The sequence below is a fragment of the Sminthopsis crassicaudata genome, chromosome 4 (assembly GCF_048593235.1).
Source record: "Sminthopsis crassicaudata isolate SCR6 chromosome 4, ASM4859323v1, whole genome shotgun sequence".
Lineage (NCBI taxonomy): Eukaryota > Metazoa > Chordata > Mammalia > Dasyuromorphia > Dasyuridae > Sminthopsis > Sminthopsis crassicaudata.
In genome coordinates this window covers 206275304-206298946 of record NC_133620.1, presented here as the reverse complement: position 1 = coordinate 206298946, position 23643 = coordinate 206275304, and the positions used below count along the sequence as shown (strand labels likewise).

The following is a 23643-nucleotide window of genomic DNA, read 5'->3' as shown; positions in this document are numbered from 1 at the left end:
CATCATTCTTATCTCTTCCTATGGGAACCTTGGACTCTGTCCTAGAAACCACTGTAAGGCTGTGATAGGTAAGCTGTATTGCTTTTCAGTTTTTCTTTATGTGTGTTTTTTCCCTATTAGAATGCAAGATCTTTAAGACAGGCACTTAATAAAATACTTGTTGATTACTACAGGCCATACAATGAGTTTGTTTCTGACTTAAAGCTTTCGTAAATGAGCTACAGCAGGATAGTTTTCTGACACCACTAGCATTCTGTAGGAAATAGGAACCACTAGAGAACACAAAAAAGCTTTTCAAGTATGAGACATCAAGTACGACACATCAGGAAGGCCACACCATCAACCTGGATTAGACAAGACCAAAAATGGCCTGCTAAGATCCCTAAGAGCCAGCTGCATAAACTTGTAAGTCTACTATTTGGACAAAATTAGAAACAACAAGTACTGGGCCTAGTAAGTTTGTAGACCTATGTTCTCAGTGTTTTTCAAGTATATAGATGAAAGCTCATAAATTAAAAATTTAAAGGACTTAGATGGATAAATATATACTAATATAATGAGATATTTTGGAAAAATCTCATTGTTCACAAAAAGATCAGAAAGCTGATCTTTACCAGAGAAAAAATTATAGAAAATTTGGTAAAAGTGGAGAAACTTTACTCACCAAATAAGCTTCAGCCTATATGTTTAAAAAAAAAATGTAAAGAAAAATATTTGAAAACTAAAGGACTGAATAATTGAATGTTATTAGTGTAGTCCTTTCTCAGCTGTAACAATAACATTTAAATTTTTTTCATGTATCTATTCAAGCAAAGTCGCTAAGTAGAAGGGAAAAAGCTAATCCTCAGAAACTGGTCTACTAATATGAAGAGGAAGTAATAGGAGCATTAAATAATTACCTACCATTGTCAGGCATTGTAAGTGCTTTACAAATATTTTATTTGATAATATTTGATAACACTGATGTTGATAACAATTTTGTAGTAGAGGAAACTGAGGCAAATAAAATTTAAATGCCTTATCCAGAATCACATAGCTAGTAAGGCTGTAAGGCAGGATTTGGACTCCAGACCCAGCATTCTTTCCACTTTATCATTAGGTTCTTCTAATATAAAGAAAGTAGTTCTGTGACAGATCTATTTAATAGTCTCACTGAGATTCTTTTCCATGAATGAGTCACTTCATAGGACTAAACTTCTACAATTATTTATACCTAGGTTGTGTTGTTAGCTTATTATTTCTTTTCCCATCTAACCACTTAATCTTAAAGGAAGAATCACTACTTTAAAAGTCTTCCAAGTCTTATAGCTCTTGTTTGCCACATTTTCAGTACCTAGGAAAGTGCAATAGGTCTATTTGTAATAACAGAGCAGGTATCTGTTAATTAGTTTACAACTATGAAAAAAATCAAAATATGTTAAACTTAATTCTTTTTTCCTAATAATTTTAGGGAACTGTGAAAATTCCACTCTATTTATTCTATAATGTCCTTTTCCTGTTTCTCCTTTCACTTTAAAGTTTGATTGCTTTGTCACGTGATACTTGAATCTCATTGAATAGAGCTAAAAGCTCTAGGAACATGTACCTTCCAAATATGTTAAATTGTTGACATTAGGTTTCAGTAGGTTCTCTGTGACCCCATTTGGGATTTTCCTGGCAAAGATACTGAAATGGTTCATCATTTGTTAAGGCAAAAAAACATACTTTGGGAGGAGAGAGAAGCCATTAAACTCTTCTCCTCTAGTTAGTTAATTTCTCACTGATTTGAAAGAGTTAATATAGTTTATTGAAATGAAGAAATAATTTAGGGACTGGGAGAATATGTCCCCTACAAGTATAATAGCTATATTTTTAAACTCAAGAATCTTCAAATCTGGGTATTAAGCAAGATGAGTCCTCTGGCTAGTTTGGTTGAAATGTTGAAGTAAAAAAATGGAAAGTAATAAAAATACATCTGAATGCTAGTACTACTTCTTTTTCTTTTTTTGCTGAGGCAATTGGGGTTAAGTGACTTGCCCAGGGTCACACAGCTAGGAAGTGTTAAGTGTCTGAGGGCAGATTTGAACTTAGGTCTTCCTGACTTCAGAGGAAGTGCTCTATTCACTGTGCTGTACCCAGTATTTCTTATTGAAATAAAATGTAATGCTTTTAGATTTTTATTACTCATAAATACATCACTGGCCATATTAAAAAATATTCTCAAAGCAATGTTGAAAAACACAAGATTACACTGTAAGATTACTGAGACAGCTCTACGTTCACTTATTAGCCTCCTAAAAGTTCTTGTGTATCACAAATTCACCTCAAATATCTAAATGATAATGATGATATTTCTGTTGCCCAAGTAAAATTACTACACACATAGGGGAGAAAAAATAAAATCTTGCTAGTAATGGAAATAGTATTCAAAAGCTTGGTTTATTTCCTTAAGAGCAATATTAAATTGACAATCCTAATTCAATTTGGAAATGCAAAACAAAAGACAAGTTAATAATATTAAAAATGTTACCCAGTGGACAAACTGAAAAGCTGTGATACTTTTAAATAAAAGTCTATTACTTGGTGAAAATTTTTCTGGCAGATTATTTTAAGTTTATAAAGAAAACAGATACTGGCTAACTCCACTAAAATACTAAGATATATCTTAATTCCTTTTCTATTTTCATATTTCTGATATTTTATAATGCTTTTAAAAACAGTCAATTTGCCCATCAAATGTGAGCAAAAAAGTTTAATCATTGTGTTTGAGTTCTAAAAGTGTATATGTCTATGAGAAAACTAAGTTTGTCTGAGGTTAGGAATACCAAGATGCTATGATGGATTTCATTAAAAGACATTTCACTTAAGAAACTTGGGCTGATAATCATTAATTACCCTAAACAGCCAAGTGTCTGCTGATATACCCTTTCAAATCAGTCTAGAATCAAATGATTGGTAGCAATGAAATTAAAATGAAAATTGTGGACGTCTAAAGACTCGTGAATTCATGAATAGCATTATTATCAACTTATGTTTATTAAGGTTAGAAGAACAAGCCAGGCTCCAAACTTGTGAATTATTTTTGACTCTTCCCTTAACCCACAGATGCAATAAACTGCTTATTCTTGTTGATTCCGTTTTTTTGCAATATGCCTTATATCCAATTCCTTATGTTCTACTTCTGCTGTAGCCACTGTAAATTCAAACACTTATCATTTCTTTCTTAGTCAAAGCAAATCAAAATCAACTTTTTGACAGCAAATAAGTAAAGTCAAGCAAAACTAATGTAGAGTTATTATGTCACTCTACTAAAATGCAAACTCATTCTATCAAGACTTTTCAAAGCAATTTCTAAACTTTGTAAGGGGAAGGGAAAAAAAGGAAAAGAAAAAGCATTTATGTTATCTGATATGTGCTAGTTACTTGCTTGTTCTTCACAACAACCCTGTGAGGTAGGTCCTCTTATGATCTTTATTTTATAGTTGAGGAAACTGAGGTATGTAAATGTCTGAGGCCACATTTGAACTTAAATCTTTCTTTCTATAAATCCAACACTAACTACTGTTCCACCTGGCTGCTTCTGTAAATAACAGACTTATTACATAAAACAGCTTTTGAAGCATTCTCTACTTTGTAGAATCTAAACAATTTGCAATTCCTTGTTTGAATCTTAACTTTTTTGGCCTCCATCACTTTACTTATGTAGAATCACATGCCTGACATGGACTGTCTTGATTTTCTACCTGATGACCTCCCTGATCTGTTCACTGAAAGTACTCTCCCCCTTTTGTACTGATTACATTCTGCCCTACGTTAGAGATACTTGTGCATAAATCACATTTCCCTTCTTATTTGACTATAAGCTCCTTGAAGGCTGGTAGGAACTATATCTTATTTAATTTTTTTTTTTTGGCACTTAAAATATATGTGCTTCATAAATGCTTCTTAATTTTAGCTGAATCCCAGTAGGTCACAGACCTCTCCTTGCCCTCAATTATAATTTACTTTCTAGACAATGAACCTTGAATGTAAAAGATACCTAAACAAATTATTCCTCTTAGGGAATCTGCAGTTTTATCAGGTGTTAAAATCTAAAACTAAAGAAATGGGATGCTAATTGAAGAATCCTAGGTATTCACTTAGGATGAAGCATATTTGGGGGGTAACCAGTAGGCTATCTCATTCACTAAAATTACAACATGCCCATGAGAATAGGCTAAAAATAATTTTCTCCAAATAATGACAGAAATAAATAAGAATGAAAGTAAATTAAGATATCCACCTAAACAACATAGATTATTGGCAGAATCACAAGATTCAAGTCAGCTGAACCACAAAACCCTGATATGTGATCAAAAGTATTTTGCTTTTTTTTATTTGAGGTACAGCCTTTAGACATTAGATCTTGACATATTCAAATCAGTGTAATCCTTCCAAGTGGCCACCTTGGGAAACTACATATTTAATCCAATGATCCTATCACTGCTTAAAGTATTTTTGGACTTCTCTTTTGGAATCTCCTACAGAATCTGTTTATAGGCACCCAAGAAAACCACTCATATTAATTTGTAATTACATTTTAAAAAACCCACTAAAACTAGAAATGGGAAAGCCAAAGACCATCACTAGAGTTGTCTTATATGAATTTTCACTGTTTTTAAACATAAATTCTGCCCTCAAAGTTTGACATGACTATGCCAATAAATTCAAAAGAATATACTCCAGGCCTATGAAAAAGCTCTGAAAATGTAATAAACAATGTACTAATAGACTTTGTGACTCTAATAATGGGGGTCAATACTCATTTACTTATATAAGTTCTGGTAAGATTATTTAAAAATCAATGTTATAAGTAATTAATGCTCTAAAATGGACTGTATGTGGTTAAAAGAAAAAGTGCTATGTGAAAATAATGAATTGAAATGGGAGAGAAAAACCCACTAAAGAAATAACTGTAAACAGGGGAAAACCCTACTAACTTTTTCTAAAATAGGATATTCCATTCCCGTATGATAATATACTTAAGTAAATGAATAAAAACAGCATTTCTTCTTAGAGCACATGAACTCAACATATTTCTGAGCAACATATCTATTTTTAAATTTTCTGCTCATATGCATTTAAAATTTTGTTTAACATGCTAGAACATAATTTTCTAAAATTGATTAGAAAACAATTATCAATATTTTGGCTCCAGGATAAACTTTTAAGAAGTTCTATTTAAAGACAACAAAGAAAAATAGAGATTTTTTAGTACCAGATGTCTGGGAAGATCCCATTTGGATTTGAGCTACTTAAATTTGCAATCATGTATTTATACATCTAACAGAGCTTCTGTTTCCCCTAGAATCAGAAAATTAACTAGCTTTGTAGCATCTTCCTTGATCTGCCACCCGTGCCCTGAGGATTAGAGACTCCACCTGAGCTTGTTTTACAAGCATAACAGAAAAAATTAATCTCTGCTGGCAGCGATCCCACTGGGATACTGATGAATAATGATATCCCTCTTTTGCTGCCCTCTCAGTCCACTAGAAAAGCCACTCTAACCCAGCAACGTGGAAACTGCTGAAACCATTCCAGCTGTGGATTAGCAGGCAGTCAAGCATCCATCTGCTCTGTGTGAATCAAGAAAAAGCAAACATGCATTCTTATGGCTAAAGTAATATTCAAAATTCCATAATATCTCAGAGAGAATATATGTTTCATATTCATACATATGTACATATACATATTTGTCATATATAATATATATACATATAAATTTAATAACAGGACAAACAAGAAGAAACTAAACTAATCCATTATCCACTTTACTCTTCAATGTATATTTCCTTAGTATTTTAAATAAGGGGAAAAAAACCCAAAGAATACATTTGGCAATTCCTGAATATAGCTGAAATTTAGTATTTATATGGATTTTTTAAAACTTGAAATGAAGCTTCTAGATGATAAGCATAAATTATATGTATTCACAATAGCAACTAACAACATGCAGAAAAGCAATATGACTTAACACTAAGACTTGCAACCAAGTGCTAAGATTGAGAACTATGAGCTTTTGTCTCATTCAATTTTCATTTGTAGAGGATTCTTGAGATTTTAATGCTGTGGATGTTCATGACTGCATTCATTTTTAAATAGGAAATAATTAAAATACAGTACTGGATTTATCTGATATTCTTTTAAGTGGAGCTCTCTATTAATGGACACTTTCACATATCTACAATGCAATGACAACTGATAATTATGACTTTATGGCAATGCAGAAAAAGATCTTAAATTATCTTCTGAGTCATCAGTTCACCACACATTTACTCAAAGAAATACAGATTTACTAAGCATCTACTACATAAAAAGCACAAAGCCAAAAAAAAATAAAAATAAAAATAAAAAAAAATGACAGCTGCTGCCTTTGAGGAGCTTACAATCGAACGTGGGTAAGATGTATATAATTGTACTGCAAGTGAGAAAATGATTCACCACATAAGTAAATGTTAAAAGTTTCAAGGAAGGATGATCACTCAGATCACTTTCATCTGTAGAATAAGGAAATGCATTATGAAAGAAGTAGAACTAAGGTTGGACTTTTACACAGAAATATTTCAACAGGTTAAAGATAGTTAAAGATGGTTCTTCAGAGAAATGTGAGTGTTGTTCTAATGACCTCTCTGTGTGTGTGTTTGCTTTGTAGGAGTTGTCTGTAAAATAGTTTTTTAGGTAAATATATGTTTTGTATTTGTGTTATGTAGTAAGCCCATTAAAATTATGCTTTTGACAGCAGAATTTGAATGTTTGGCAGTTCAGCTTGAGAGAAGACCTCAGTGTCCAGTACCTTATTTTGGCAGGTTATCTTCAAAATCTTTCTAAGCCAATTCAAATAGAAGTAATTCAGTTTTCTGGCATGGCACTGGTACACTGTCCAAGTTTCATAGGTATACAGCAATGAAGTCAGCACATATGCATAATACCTTTTTTCTCCCCCACCTTCTTTTGGAGCCTTCCAAATGTTGAGCTAGCTCTCATAACTTGTGTATCAAATTTGTGTGTGGACATCTCTGGAAAGTATAATAGAAAGTAAGTCCTACAGAAGCTACAGTATACAGAACATAAAGGTGAATAGGACAGAATGAGGCTGGATAGAAGTAACTGAACAAAATGACTGAGATTTTATTTTACTTGGCAATCACTGGGGAGTGCATCATATCTTTTATTTATTTGTTTCTTTTAAATAAAGAAAGATGAATACAGCAGTGCATTAAAATTACTTGGGAAATATGATAAAAGATGGGTTAGAGAGCTGAAAGACTGGAGACAGGATGAACATTAAGAGGTTATGAGATCTAGAAACAGTTAACAACTTTAACAAAGTTACAGGATATAAAATAAATCCACATAAATCACTTGACATTTTTATATGTTACCAACAAAGTCCAATAGCAAGAGATAGAAAGAGAAATCCTATTTAAAATAACTGTAGAGAATATGAAATATTTGGGAGTCTACCTGCCAAGACAAAGCTAAGTACTTTATGAACACAATTATAAAACACTTTTTATACAAATAAAATTAGATTTAAACTGAAAGCTTAAATGCTCATGAGAAGACCAAGTTAATATAATTAAAAATGACAATTCTACCTAAATTAATCTATGTATTCAGTTCCATATCAAACTCCCCAAAAATTACTTTATAGAGCTAGAAAAAATACAAAAAAAATTCATCTGGAAGAATAAAAGGTCAAGAATTTCAAGGGAATTAATGAAAAAAAATGCAAAGGAAGGCACTAGATTTAAAACTATAATATAAAGCATCAATCATTAAAACCATTTGTTATTAGCTAAGAAATAGATTGGTGAATCAGTGGAATAGATTAGGTTCACAAGACACAATAGTCAATAATTATAGTAATCTAGTGATTTTTGGTATTCTTTGGTAAATCCACAGTCTCCAGATTGCAGGATAAGAACTCACTATTTGATAAAAATTTCTGGGAAAATTAGAAAATAATATGGCAGAAACCAGGTACTGACCCACATCTAACACCCTATACTACGATAAGGTCAAAATGGGGTTCATGATTTAGACAAAAAGGATGTTACTATAAACAAATTGGGAGAACAAGGGATAATTTACCTCTCAAATCTGTGGAGACAGGAGGGATTTATGGCCAAAGAAGAACTAGAGAACATTATGAAATGCAAAATGGATAATTTTGATTAAATTACATTAACAAGTTTTTACAAGATTAGAAGAGAAGCAGGAAGCTGAGAAAACATGTTTACACTATTTCTGATAAAAGCATCCTTTTTAAAATATAGAGAAATGACTCAAATTTATAAGAACTTAAGCCATTCCCCAATTGATAAATGGCCAAAAGACATGAACAGGTAATTTTCAGATAAAGAAACTAAAGCTATTTCTAGCCATATGAAAAAAAAAAAAAAAAAACGCTCTAAATAACAATTGATTAAAGAAATGCACGTTAAAACAACTCTGAGGCACCACTGCACACTTCAAAGACTGTTTAAGATGACAGGAAAATTTAATGATGAATACTGTAGTGGGTGTGGGAAAATTGGGGCACTAATGCATTGTTAGTGGAGCTGTGAACTGATCCAACCATTATGGAGAACAATTTGAAACTAAGCCCAAAGGACTATCAAATGGTGCATACCCTTTGATCTAGCAGTGTCTCCACTGGGTCTGAATCTCAAAGATAACATAAAAAAGGGAAAAGGATCCAGACACGCAAAAAAATGTTTACAGCAGTCCTTTTTGTAGAGGCAGGGAATTGAAAATGTAGTGGATGCCCATTAGTTGAAGAATGATTGAGTTATAGTATATGAATATAATGCAATATCATTGTTCTATAAGAAATGACAAGCAGATTGATTTCAGACATGTGTGGAAAGATTTACATGACTGGTGTCAAGTAAAGTGAGTAGAACCAAAAAAACATTGTACATAGCAACAAGAAGATTATGTGATGATCACGGTAATAAACTTGGCTCTTTTCAACAATGAGATAACTCAAGGCAATTCCAAAAGACTTGTGATGGAAAGAGCCATCTGCATTCAGAGAGTACTACAGAGACTGAATGTGGATCAAAGCATAGTATTTTCATTTTTGTTGTTGCTGGTTTGCTTGCTTTTTTCTTTGTGATTTTTTTCACCTTTTGATCTGATTTTTCTCCAGCACAGCATTACAAATATGGAAATCTGTTTAGAAGAATTGCATATATTCAACCCATATTGGATTCCTTGTTGTCTATATGATGGGTGGAGGGGAGGGATGGAGAAAAATCTGGACACAAAGTTTTTTTTTCCAAAGGTGAATGTTGAAAACTTTGCATTTATTTTGAAAATAAAATACTATTAAAATAAAAAAAAAAGAGGTTATGATATCAATGTGAATGTGCAGAGATAAAGGGGGAAAAGGGCAATTTCAGTGAGAGTGGAGGGAGGGAAAAATATGGAAGTGAAATCCATAGGACCAGGTGTGAGAGGTGAGTAATAAACAGAACACCATGATCATGAGCCTGGAAGGATGATAATGCCAACAAAGAAAATGAGAAGTTAGGGGAAGATCAGGTTTAAGAGAACACTGTGAGTTCTGATTTGCATATGAGAGTCTGATATACTTGTGGGTTCATCCAAGTGGAAATAGTGGGTGAAAATTTAAGCCATGGAAATGGATGAGACAGCCAAGGGTTAGAAGAAATATAGTATAGTAGAAAAAGCATCAATCATAGAGTCAGATATATTAATTCCCTTACCTGTAAAATGTGGATAGTAACATGTGCATTTCTACTGCAAAGATTATTGTAAGGAAAGTTCTTTGTAAACCGTAAATTCCTAATAATGGTTCATATACTGGATTGCAAAGAAAGAAGAGTGCTTTGTGAGGGCCATTATGCTCAGAGGATATAAAGAATATAATGAACCAGTAAAGAGGTGATCAGAGAAAGGAACAAGCAAAGAATGAATAGAAACAATAGCAGAGAAATGGGTCAAGGAAAAGTTTCTCTCTGAGACTGGAGCAAAGCATGGTTGAGTGAGGACACAAGAAGGTGTGGAAGAGATGAAGGAACTCATGACAGTCTAAACTTTCTGGATATTAGAGGAGATGGGAAGTGGGGCATGGAGAGGTAGAGCTGGAGATTTTACAGAAGAGAAGGCTTAGAAAAACTGTTGTAGAAAATACAATAAGGGGTTAATATGATAAAAGAATTGTCATGTAGCAGTGATGGTCCAGTTGATATTAGATAGCAGATACTTGTAGTGGTCACAGAAAGTATAATTTTCTGATTTCTTTGAGAAGAGCTTGATCTCTAGAGAGTGGAAGTAATGAAACTATATATTAGGCATTATCTACGATTGGAGATTAAGATAGGAACAGACAAAGGTTAAGAGAGAAGGATTCAAGGGAAAAGGAGAATGTGTTATTGAAATGGCTGACCACAGGATCAAGACTAAAAGAAATCACCTGAAAGCAAAAGAAAAAGTGATGAACTGTGAGAACAGTGGGAGTTAAGATTATGATGAAAATAAAGAAATGGTTCTAGAAAAATGACAGTATGACAGAAGTGGAAGGACAAAGGACTGTAGACAGAGTGGTAAATTTCAGAGTTTTAGATATTGGAAGTTAGACAACTCTAATTTACAATAAAGGGTCTAAAAATATGATCACCTACGTATCTGTCTAAGGTAGAAGATACAGTTAAGAGTTTGGAGTCAATTAGGTGTTTGGAAGATTAAGTAAATCACAATTCCAAGAAAGGCCATCAATATAAGTACAGAAGAAAAGGATAATGATAAAATTAAATTCAACATAGTTTTAGGATTCAGCATATTTTTTTGTATTACCATTCTTAGAAAAATAGTAACCCATATAAGATAAATATGGATGCTCTTTATTAATTAAAGTATATTATATATATGTATATACATATTTAGATATATAATATATCCAAAGTATATTAAACAAAAGATGTTACAATCCTATTAGTTGTAATCTCATCTACCTGCCATTTTGACTCTACCTGCCATTTTTCACCATTCCTTTACTCTCCTACTAATAACTGGATATTTTAATATTTTATTAATTTACTCTATTCCCTCTCCACTCTCTAATTCACTACCTGAAAACATGAGGAGTATTAAAACTTTTAATTCCAAGTGAGAATTTGGGATGTCAGAGTAAAGAATTACTAGCTCAGTTTCTGATTTCACAAACTGTTTCATTTAGAGAATAGGTCACTTATCAAGGATGAAACATTTTTGGTTTTTAAATATTCTGGTACTGCTCCATAGCTGGTATGGGACCTTCAATTATCAAAATGGAATAACTATTTATGGATAATAGCAACACTGTCTAATGAAATGCTGTAACCTTAAGATTATAATGTTTCAATCTGAACTGCATTCTGCCTTTGAATCATATTAAAACAACAATGACAAGAGTAGTGTAAAAGGGTGCCTAAAAAGAGTGACATTTGGAATTTTTTGGTCCTCATAGCAAAGTTAACTTTAACTTTGTAAAATAATCAAATGTTCCAAAGAAAGTTTGTATTCTATTAGTTTGTCAGCTGGAAAACATTGTTTATGAAATAAGTGAGGTTCTTTTTTCCAGGAGAATATAATGTTAAAATAAAATGCAGATGGTGTGAATAATACTACTGTAATAAATACCATCACTACATACTTTTCTCTGATAGTGGAAACAAATTCAGAAAAAAATCTAAGCATGGGACTGGGGCGCACCCATTTCTCTCTGTACAGAGAAAATTAGAGAAATTGGAATCACAAAATGTCCTCACATTTTGTGAGGTATATAGTATTCTAGTGACAGCATTATATTTAATGGTTCAAAAAATTAAAAACTTATTTAATTCTCACTGGGAAAAGAAAACTGATGAAGGATTTGTCCAACTAGAAAGAACTTCTCTTGCAAAGATCTTAATAGAAATTACATTGTAGACCAGAAAATCATTTTAATAAGTTTTTGTATGATCAAAGCAAATTTTCTTGACACAAATATATAGTGAATGTGCTTATTACTAGTAAAAAAAAAAAAAAAAGAAAGAAAAAGAATTTAACTGTGTTTGGAAACCCTGTTAAATTTTCTGTTTTCATATTATATGTCATAAAAGAAATAATAATTTTTTGAAAAGAGAAATATAAAAATGGGAATTATTTTTTACTTCCAGGTTTTTCATATGGCAGTCTACATCAGAAAATAGGTTGTAAAACTGATATTTGCTAATAAGATAAGTGGATAAGAATTTTTTTTGGCACATAAAACATAACTAAAGAAGGAAATTTGTTTAAGAAGACAAAGATTTCAGTCCTCCAAATAAACAGCTAAAATGGCAGACAAAAAATTCTTACTGAGGAAAAGTTACAAAGATTTTACTAAGATTACTAGTACTTGCTGGTATGTAATTTTCCTCCCTCTCTTTTAGGTTGAGAACATAGACAGTTTAACTATCTAAGGTGCAACATGAAGTAGGATGCAATAAGAAACACTTTTAACATATTACTTTATATTAATCATCAAGCATTTTCTGTGTCAAACACTTTAATAGATATTGGGGATATAGACAAAAATCAAACAATCACTGTCCTAAAGAATTTTAGCTTTTATTGTAAAAAGAGATAATATATATATATATATATATATATATATATATATATACATACAAAAGATATAGAAGATAATTTTTTAAGTTGTAGGGAGCTAATTGGTAAAGTATGACTACCTAAAATTATACTGCAAAGCAAGCTCAAATTGGCAGTGACATATATCTGAAGGCATACAGCAAAAGAAGAAAAGAGGTGAAGAAGAGGTGAAGATAAAGAAAGAAAAAGAAAAAAAGAGGTGAAGAAAAAAAAAGAAAAGAGGGTTCTCAATTGAACCTTACTCAAAACAGATAAGGCAGTGCAAGTACTTCTGTAAATTGTACTTTGTCATAATGAATTTTGCATGTGAAAAGAAAGAATTAGAGTTCAAAACATTAAAGCAAATACAGATTACAGAGTTAGAAGATGATATATTTTATTAAAGGAGGAAAAATAATTATGATTTTCATTTACAATAGTGTTGATCTTCCTTTTCCCCTTTATTAAGTGCTACTTAATCAGCTTAGGCATCTACCAAAATAGTACCACTAACTGTCCACTATCATTACTGAAAATAAAACATGGCTGTTGGTAAATCAAAGTATTTACTTCTAGAGTCAAACTTTTACAGAAGTGAAAAGAGGAGGTGGTAAATTAAAATGAATAAAAATTTAGAAAACAGAAATTCTATAAAGTATTGGTTTTAATTGTATTGGTCTGTTGGCCAACTAAGTCAAAATCAGAATAATTTCTGAAGTTAATAAAAATAAAACTTTACCCTGATTTAACCATGCCATGCTGAACAAAGCAAATACATAAACAATTGAATACAGCAAGGTCATTGATGCAAGGGCTTTCAAAAGTTAAAGACATCATTCATGCATATGAAAAGACTGATTGATAGTGAGTGGGCAGAAAAGGTGCTTTATAAATGACTACTGGAGGGGACATATATAAAAAAATGCAATAAGCCAAGGTAACAACACCAAAATGAATCAGATTAGTAATTATAACGAGAGGTAAGCAAGTATTCTTCAAGAAAATTAATTTGTCACATTTGGATCATATGTAACACAGAGCCTTCATCTAGCTGATCATATGTAACACAGAACCTTCATCTATCATCTAGCTGATATAAATGCAGTTTCTTTGAATTATATGGCGTTTGTAATTTTGGAATAACATGATGACGCTTCATATTTCCCAATGGGAGACAATAATGCATAACAGAAAAGTCTTAACATTTTCTCAAAACGATTCATATTTTTGAAGCAGCTACTATTAAAGTGCTGCTGTCATAAATAGTCAGTGTTTAAGGTGTTGAATGAAACTATTGCAAATATGTTGGCAAATCTAGAAACAATCTCTGTTGTCCAAAAAGATTTCAATTTTTGTGCATGCTGGTAACCTGGAATTGAATTGTTAACCATATTTATCAAGTTAACAAAGCATTACAAATCCAAGAATGTGACAATCTTGCAAGCCTCAAAAATGTTAGTTGTATTGAAGAGCATTTTGAGAAGGTATAGAAGAAGAATGTTTCATTTATGTTTTGAAAAAAGCAAACTACAAGAATTTCCATCAAAGACAAGCAACAAAAGAAATGCATAACAAATCAGGAATGTTTGTTTTTGTCAGTAAAAGCTTATTTTTGCATACATGTAAAAGAAGTTTTTTATTTTCTCATAAATGACAAATTCAGGGAAGTGATAGCATGCAAAAAAAAATAGTAGACTTTGAATTGCTTTCTGGATCTGCACTCATAAATGCAGTGACTAAACTGAATTAAAAAGAATCATGAACAGTTTAGTTAGTTGTGGAGCATAATGAGGATTGTCATGTTTTGGGATTTTTGTTGAGAGATGGTAAACTTTGAGAACCCATGCAAAATGGTACAGTTATAAAATCAACCAGGAAATTTTGAACTTTGCCATTTGATATAGGACTATATCCTTTTAGTTTGCTAACCAAATATAGAAACATGGTAACATTTTGGTTCATGCTAAAGAATGGCATGGGAGGGGGGGACACCCCTTGCACATATGAATAGCTGAGTACATAAAATGGACCCAATCACCTAGAACTGTTCCTTATTTGATTCTCTGATAGTTTGCTGGCATTGCTGCCAAGATGGTGAGGTAGAGAAAGCATTATGGCAGAGGTCTCCCCACACTGCCCTCTAATCAACTTAAAAATAATGCTTCAATTGAATTCTGGAGTGGCAGAGTTAATAAAAGGTTAGAATGAAACATTCTTCCAGCCCAAGACAATTTAGGAGGTCAGAAGGAAATATTTGTGACAGTTTGATTTAGTTGAAAGATCAGAAGTATAACACCAGTGGTAAGACTAAGCAGTTTTGGAAGTTCTCAAGTCAGAGACAGTAAGAAGATCAAATAGAACTAATTAGAAAATATTAGAGGGGATCCCTGCACTAGAATTTGGCATAAAGACAAATGCTTTTTAGCAGCTCCATTACTTATATCTACTTTCATACCACCATTCAGGGTGGAAAGAAACACTTTTGGTTAAAAGAGGGCAGGGGCCCTGAGAGGTGAGTATCACTTGTATTGGTAAGGAATCAGTGGCCTTTTCTGAATAAAGACCAGGAACAAACCAAGAGAGCAATGACCACACCTCTTCTTGGATCACAAGCACTGAAAAATTCCAACTAGCACTGAAAACAGCAATAAAAAAAAAAAAAAAAAAAAAAAAAAAATGCCTGAAGGTTGGGACATTGTTCCTCATCCCCTTCTTGGGAACAGAATTCAAGATTAACGTGAAGTTCAAAATAAAGAAATACACTGGAAAAGTGAGCAAACAACAGCAGCAACAACGGAACCTGTCATAACAGCCACTATTTTAACAGGGAAGATAAAATATAAGTCAGGAAATGACAATGATGTCAAAAACAGCTACTGGCAAAACCTCAAAAGCAAAAATGTGTATGAGTTGGACACAAGCTGAATAAAAATTTTTGGAAGAGCTAAAAAATTATTTTCAAAATCAAGTAAAAGTGGGAGAGGTAATGTTGCATAAAGAAATGTAAGCAAGGAAAGAAAATTATGGAAAGACATTTAACATATTGATAAAAGAGGTAAAAATATCACTAATAAAAATAACTCCTTAAAAAGCAGAAATGATCAAATTTATGATAAAAGAGGTACAAAAACTCACTCAAGAAAATAATTCCTTAAAAATGAGAATTGGGCAAGTGGAAGCTAATGTCCATAAGACATTTAAGAATCCATAATACAAAAATATGAAATATCTCATCAGAAAAATGACTGACTTGGAAAAATAAATTGGGAAGAGATAATTTATGAATTTTTAGGCTACCTGAAAGACATGATCAAGGAAAAGAGTCCAGATATCATTTTTCAAGAAATTATGAAGATGTTTAATATGCTCCCCATATCACTTATCTATAGCTTTAATATAGCATACCTCAAACAGCAATAATTGTTTTGGGAAGTTTAAAGAATAACAGATATTCTAAATTTTTTTAAAGTAAAAAATGTTAAAGCAAATTATTGTTTTTAGATCATAGTCACTTTACGATATAACAGTCCAACAGAGGAACCTCTCCTTTTAACCAAAGAAATTCCAATGATATATTGTGTGCCAAGCTACCTGTAACCTTCCATAGCTATGGTTCTATTAACTTTCCTTAAATTTTCCTCCTACCTTTCTATAAAAACAAGGAAAGTGTATTTCATCATCTATTCTCTCTAAGATTACGGTATTTAATCTGAATTGAATTGTTATTTAGTGTTATTTTGGGATACATTATAGTCGCTGTGCAATTTCATTTTTCCTGGCTTTCCTTCGTTGCTCTACATATATCAACAACCATTTACTAAGTACTGTATTATGTATCAAACTGTGAGTGAGGCACAGGGAAAATTAAAAAAAAAAAAAATGCTCCTGACCTTATAATTTACATCAACATATGTCTTATGATTTATTTTCTCATGTTTCTTTAAATTCTTCAAATTTAATCTCCTTAACATTAACTATGTTAGACTTTTATAACTTTTTTTGCTACTGAATGTGAAGTACATATTAAAACAACTTCAAGGTTTCAGTTTCCTTTTTTTTTGGGGGGGGGGGGCTGAGGCAATTGGGGTTAAGTGACTTGCCTAGGGTCATACAGCTAGGAAGTGTTCAGTGTCTGAAGTCATATTTGAACTCAGGTCCTGCTGATTTCAGGGCTGCTGCTCTATTCATCATGTCACCTAGGTGCTATGAAGTTTTATTTTCCTTAACATTAGTGATTTGGAACAGCTTTTATTCTTTGAATTACCGTTTATTATTCTTTGAACACTGATTTACTAGGGATGGCTTTTTAGCATTAAATGTCTGTCAAATACCTGTATATCTTATATCAGGCTTTTGGCATACATAAATGAAGATTTTTCCCAACTTGACTTTTTTGTATTAGTTGAGGTGATTTTGTTTACGTAAAAACATTTATATAGTTTGAAAATGGAAAATCCTTTATTTCTTTTCTGCTTATGAATTCTCTCTGCAGTCCTCAACTTGAACGGTAACTTATTTCATTCTCCATTTTATAAGACATATCCTGTTAACTTTTATCTAGTTGTTACCTATCTGTTATTCATCTAGTTGGAGTTTTTTGGATTTACGACATGTCCTTTATATAGTAGGCTACTTAACTTTTTAGTCTATTGGAGGTATAAGATGCTACTCTAAACCTATTTTCTGCCAAATTCCAGTAGGTCTTTTTCAGTAGATAGTCTTTTTGTAAGTACTTTGTGTTACTAAGATTATTGAACAGGTAGGCCGCTATTTTCATTTACTTCTGAGACTTATTTATCTAGTCGGTTTCACTTTTCTCCTTTTTAGTTTCATATAATAGGATCACGCTGGACATTAAGAAAATAACTCAGAAATCACTTGATCCAATTTTCTCATTTTACTGTTAAAGAAACAAAAGATCAGAGAATTTAAGTGACTTATTCCACATTGGGTAAGTACTGAAACCAAGTTTTGAATTAAGGTTCTTTGACTCCAAATGCAGTACTCTTTATGGTACCACATTATCTCCTTTTAATAAATTAATACCAAGCAATTTTAGTGATCAGTGCTTTATGATCACATATGTGATCATATGCTTTAGATTTTGAGATCTATTAATGGTGGTTCGCCTTCAGTCTTCCACTTTTTTGTTACCTCTTTTGAGACACCAGGCCCTTTATTTTTTCAAATACATTTAAAAATTATTTTAAGTAATTTATAATAATAATAATAAATAAGAATAAGAATAAATTATTCTGAGGGAGGATTCTGGGAAGATGGTGGAGTAGGTTGGTAAATTTTAAGCTTTATAAATTTCCCCCACAAATAGAATAAATTTGGGCTACAGGGTGAACATAGATTGGTAAAAAAATCAAGAAGACTTGGGGCACAAGAGGGTTCCTCCAGATACACCAAAGAAGAGCTGAAGAAAAATCTCTGGCTAGGGATTAACCTGTCTGAAGTACAAACACCTCCAGGCTAGCTTAGTAGAAATACCAAGGAGGGAACCTCTCAGCTGAGTGTAAACTAAGCTTCAGCAGGAACCCCTCAAACAGTTTGCCAAGAGTCTGGGCATAGGAACACCATGCCCAGTTGTGCTGCTAAGAGGCAGAGCTGGGAGAAAAGGAACCAGCACCTAATAAGTGCAGAAGCAGTAGGGCAGGGATTCTGTTGGCCGTGGGCAGTTACAGGAAGGTGAAGTTCTTGGTTTAGGATTTCTGGTCAAAGTGGAGAGCTGAAGGATAGCTTGAGGCATCATTCCCCTACCCGATTAAAGGTGCTTACACTAATACCTCTTATTAAAAAATAAAATAAAATAAAAATTGGCTGGCAAAGAAGAAAAAAAAAATCCATCATTGAAACATATTATGGGAATAGGGAAGACCAGGGTTCATCTGCAAAGGAGGACACTTTAGAAAAAAAAAGCTTTTGCCCCAAAGAGTAATGTGAAATGGTTCCCTGCCCAGAGAGAATTTATAGAGGAACTCAAAAAAAAAAAAAAAAAAAAAAAAAAAAAAAGACTTTAAAAATCAAATGAGAGGTATTGAGGAAAAACTAAAACTAGAAAAAAATAAAATAAGTCTCCAAGACAGACAAGATTATGAAAAAAAGAGTTAACCAACTAGCAAAGAGGGTACAGATTCTCAAAGATGAAAATAATTATTTGAAAATTGGAACTGGGCAAGGAGAAGCCAGTGAAGCTATGAGATTAAGAAATGGCAAACGAGATTATAAAGAATGAGAAAATAGAACAGAATGTGAAATGTATTATAAGTAAAATGACAGACCTGGAGAACAGATCAAGAAAAGAAAATATAAGAATAATTGGACTGCCAGAAAGTTGTGACCAAAAAAAGAGAACCTTGACAAAATAATGCAGGAAAAAATCCACAGGAGTAACAATTAAGAAAATAGAAATAGAAAAAAATCCACTATTCACTACCTTGAAAACAGGAATATTGTTGCCAAATTTTGAAACCCCCAGATCAAAGAGAAAAATTTGCAAGAAACCAGAAAAAAAAAAAAAAAAACAACAATTCAAATATGCTGGAGATACAAGTATAATTATACAAGATTTAGCAGCAGCTACAATAAAAGACTGCAGGTCTTGAAAGCATAATTACTGACAATCAAAAGAATAAGGCCTGTGGTCAAAATTATCATAACCAATAAACTTATCTATAATATTGAATGAGAAAAAAAAATGGACATGCAATGAACTTGCAGATTTCCAGACTTTCTATCAACCAAACCCGGAAATTTAACAAAGAGGCAACATAAAAAAGCAATTTCAAGGAACTCAACATGGATAAATTGTTTATGTTTTTTTTTTTTTTAACATGGGAAATTTATAGCATATGTTTAAGACTGACATCAACAATACAATAACTCAAAAGAAAGATTGGGACAGAATGAAGGTAAAAATAGTAATTATGTCATTTAAATGAAGTGCAGAAGAAGAATAGACACAGAGGCATTAAAGTTGGGAGGAGGGCTTGTAGTTTTGAAAACTTACATCGCGAATGGGTTAAAAAGGCAACATTACATATATATCATGAAGGGTATAGCACCCTCTAAAATCTATAAAGAATTAAGAGGGGCAGGATAGGCAGATGGGATAGTAAAGGGTGAGGGAAAAAGACAAAGGAGGATCTTTGGGTGAGGGAAAGTTAAACTAGTAGCAAAGCATGTTCCAGAGCAGGATTTAATTAAAGAGGTAGCAGGGATAGAAAAGATGTGTATGTGCAGTGTGTGTGTGTGTGTGTGTGTGTGTGTGTGTGTGTGTGCGTGTGTGTATGTATGTATATCTACCTATGTATATATAAATATATCTTTCTATTTAATTGCAGCTTGTTTGGGAGTGTGTGGGGGGGGAAATAACGGGAAAAAAAGAATAAAGTAAAAAAAGGTGTGCAGCAGTGAACCAAAGAACAATTTACAAAGAAGTAAAGAAAAAAATGGACATTCATGAATATAATTTCTTCTACTAATAAATACATACACACACATACACACTCACCCACCCACCATGCACTTTTTTGATCTGGGAGTTTGTTAAATATTTTGAATTCTCCCTGATCTGATGTTTTGCTGGGCATATGACAATGTTCTCGTTTTACTTTGCGTTATTTTGTTTTGTATTCCTTTTCTGCTTTTTTTTTTTTTTTAATATTTTTTATTTACCAGATAAATGCATGGGTAATTTTACAACATTGATAATTGCCAAACCTTTTGTTCTAATTTTTCCCCTCCTTCCCACCCCACCCCCAGATGGCAGGTTGACCAATTCATGTTAAATATGTTAAAGTATAAATTAAATACAATAGATGTATACATGTCCAAACAGTTATTTTGCTGTACAAAAAGTATCGGACTTTGAAATAGTGTACAATTAGCCTGTGAAGGAAATCCAAAATGCAGGCGGACAAAAATAGAGGGATTGGTAATTCTATGTAATGGCTCATAGTCATCTGCCCAATTCTGTGTAACCGGTAGGTAGTATTTTATCACTTTTTTTTTTTTAAATCATATTGGTATGGTCCAACCATTTATTTTTCTTTTAGAGATGTCAGGGCTGGCTAGAGATGTAGTGATTATAATTGAATCTGAGAAAGTGAAAGAAATCTCTAAAGGATAGAATGTAGAGGGGAAAAAGCTGAGGGAAAATTACTAAGTCTTCTTAGCCATTTTTAAAGGGTAGGAGAGAGAATGGAAATAAAAAGGTTGGGGAAAAAGCATCCTGAAAAAGTGATAACCAGGGTAATATACTTACTCTTTCCTTGAAATTTCCCATTTTTGGGATGATAAGCTAAGTTGAGAATACACCTAAGTGTCTAGGAGTCAACAAATATCTAAAAGTCTGATTATATACCACAGATTCTGCTAGAAGCTAAAGATATAAAGAAAAGCAAAAATATATTCCCTCAAAGAGCTCACATTCTAAATCACAGAAAATATGCAAATAATTATGTACAAAGAAGGTATAGACAGTGGAAACGTAAGGCAAATCAGAGAGAAACAATAGGAAGTTTAATGCCACATAACAATCTTTCCTCCTTTTCATGACCTCTATGAGCATTTGGTCCTCTTAACAAAAACAACTCAAATCTCTTGGCACTTTAAAGTATTTTCATCACAAGTAATACAGGTCAGTGAAGAGTTACTAGATCTGGAGTCAGAGATGCTAGGTTGAAATCTTGATTCTACCTCTTAATACCTGGTCAACTTATCATTTAACCTTTATATGTTTTAGTTTCCTGATCTGTAAAGTTGGACTGTAAAGTAAACTGAGATTATTTTAGCTCTTGATTTATACTGCTAATCTGAAATAAGAAGAGATATATGCATTCTATACATTAGGAAACCAAGTAGAGAGGTAAAGCTTCAGGATATACTGAACTGGAAAAAGGATTTGAAACCAGAAGGATCACAACAAAGTGCAACGAATGATAGATTCAAAGGCTTAGCAGACTAGTTCAAATCCTGGCTTTGTTACTTCATGACTGTTTTCAGTCATTTTAGTTGTTCAATCCCATTTCAGGGTCTTCTTGGCAAAGACAATGGAATGACTTGTCATTTCCTTCCCCAGCTCATTTTACAACTGAGAAAAAAAGAGGCAAACAAAATTAAATGACTTACCCAGGATCACATAGTGTCTGAGGTCAAATCTGAAATCAAATTTTTCTGACTCTGGAATGGACTCTCTAATCTAATCTTGCCATCCCTTGCCACTCACAACCTAAGTTGGCAAAGAGCTAGTCACAATTTCTTTCTCATTTCCTCATCTTTAAAATAAGGTTGGACTAGGGCAGAGCTTCTTGAACTTTTTTCACTAGCAATCTCTTTTTGTATGAGACATTCTTACATACTATGTAAATAGGTATATAAAACTAGTACACAAACCAAATATTTACTGATAATAAATCATAATTTCATGATCCATATTCAGTTATAAAATCACATATGGGATTACGAACCATAACTTATGGAGAAACTGGGGAACAGATGACTGCTAAGAGTTCTTCTTCTAGCTCTAAACCTAGATTTTTTTTTTTTTTCCAAGCTGAGGGTCAGTCGAATGCATTGATAAGATACTGAGAGACAAGAAGAAGTAAGAGCGAGAGTCAAAATCATTGCCATTATGACCACTTCTCTTCAGACTGTTGTGGAAGCACCCTAAAACTAGCTGCATTTCTAAAGCCATTTCCAGCTTGTCTGTCTGCATCAGTTAAGGGAGCATACTCTTGAGATCTGGCCAGACCCCTGTTTCTGTTGGACCTGTAGTCCCCACCTCTTCAGTAGTTACATCTATTGAAAATCTAGAAAAGAATGTTTTTGATACCCAAAATCCTTGGCAATGACAAGTGGTTCAGGTCAGAAATGGATATGGTCTTATCTTACAGACAACACTAAAGAAAATATATTTATATATCAATTGGCTTTATTTACTTTCTATATTAGCTAAAATGGAATACTTGTCATTTAGAAAACTGGGCCTTACCTACTGTCATACTGCTGCACTCTAAATATTAGTAGACTTGTTCATATTCGGTACAAATGTCATCCTCTCCAATTAGAATAAGACCCTGAAAGACGCCTTTTTATTTGCATTCTTAGCACTTCATTCCATTATACTGCTTCACCAGAGTATTTACTGGTAAATGTTTTATAGCTGTTCCTCCAGAAAAAAATGTACATAACAACACATTTTTAAATTTCATTTGTTAAAAACATTTTTCTATCACTTTTTAAAGTCTAGATAATCAACAAAACAATATCAAAATCAAACTTTCTTTTTTTTTTTTTTTTAAATAAATTGCTGATTTCTGAGATGTAGATATTCACTCTGAAAATTTAGCAATCAGCTCTTGAAAGCTAGTTTGGGGTAGTTCCAATTACATCCTGTTTTTATTCCAAATTTTTGTCTGTGTTTTGGCTACTCTTTTCAACAGCTTTTGACACTTATCTTCTTCATTCCTGTTCATTACTTTAAATCTGAAGTCACTGCCCCTGCTCTGGTCCTCAGCACATAAAACTTGGTGATTAAATCTTAATCTCCCATTATTCAACAGAGAAACTGAAAGGAGGATCAACAAAGAAAGGATCTTTATCCCAGATATTTTTGGATAAAGTTAAAATTATTTATTTACTTTTGAAAATCTAGTTTTTACAAATGCATATATTTCATAGTGTTCAATTTCTTTTAATTATCAAATTAAATAATGTTCCATTTACCTAAACAATAGAAAAGAAAAGCAACTTAATATCATAGGTTGTAAAATTTATTTTTAAGAATAACTTTCTGCAAAAAAGATTTGGTTTAAATGAGAGAACTACAGATATATTAATATAATAATTTGGTACTTTAGTGACTTCTGGTTAAAACTAATATATGTACATGTATATATATATATATGTGTGTGTTACATATTTATTCAGATATGGATACTTTGGATTTTCAGGTTTTTGATAGATATTTACAGATCACAATAAAATGGCTAGATA

General features: G+C 32.5%; 1 protein-coding gene across 3 annotated transcripts in view; it reads right to left on the bottom strand.

Moving 5' to 3' along the window:
• ASCC3 (activating signal cointegrator 1 complex subunit 3) overlaps positions 1-23643 on the bottom strand; it is a 325569-nt gene that overhangs the window by 40137 nt on the left and 261789 nt on the right. The gene's annotated exons all lie outside the window — the stretch shown is intronic.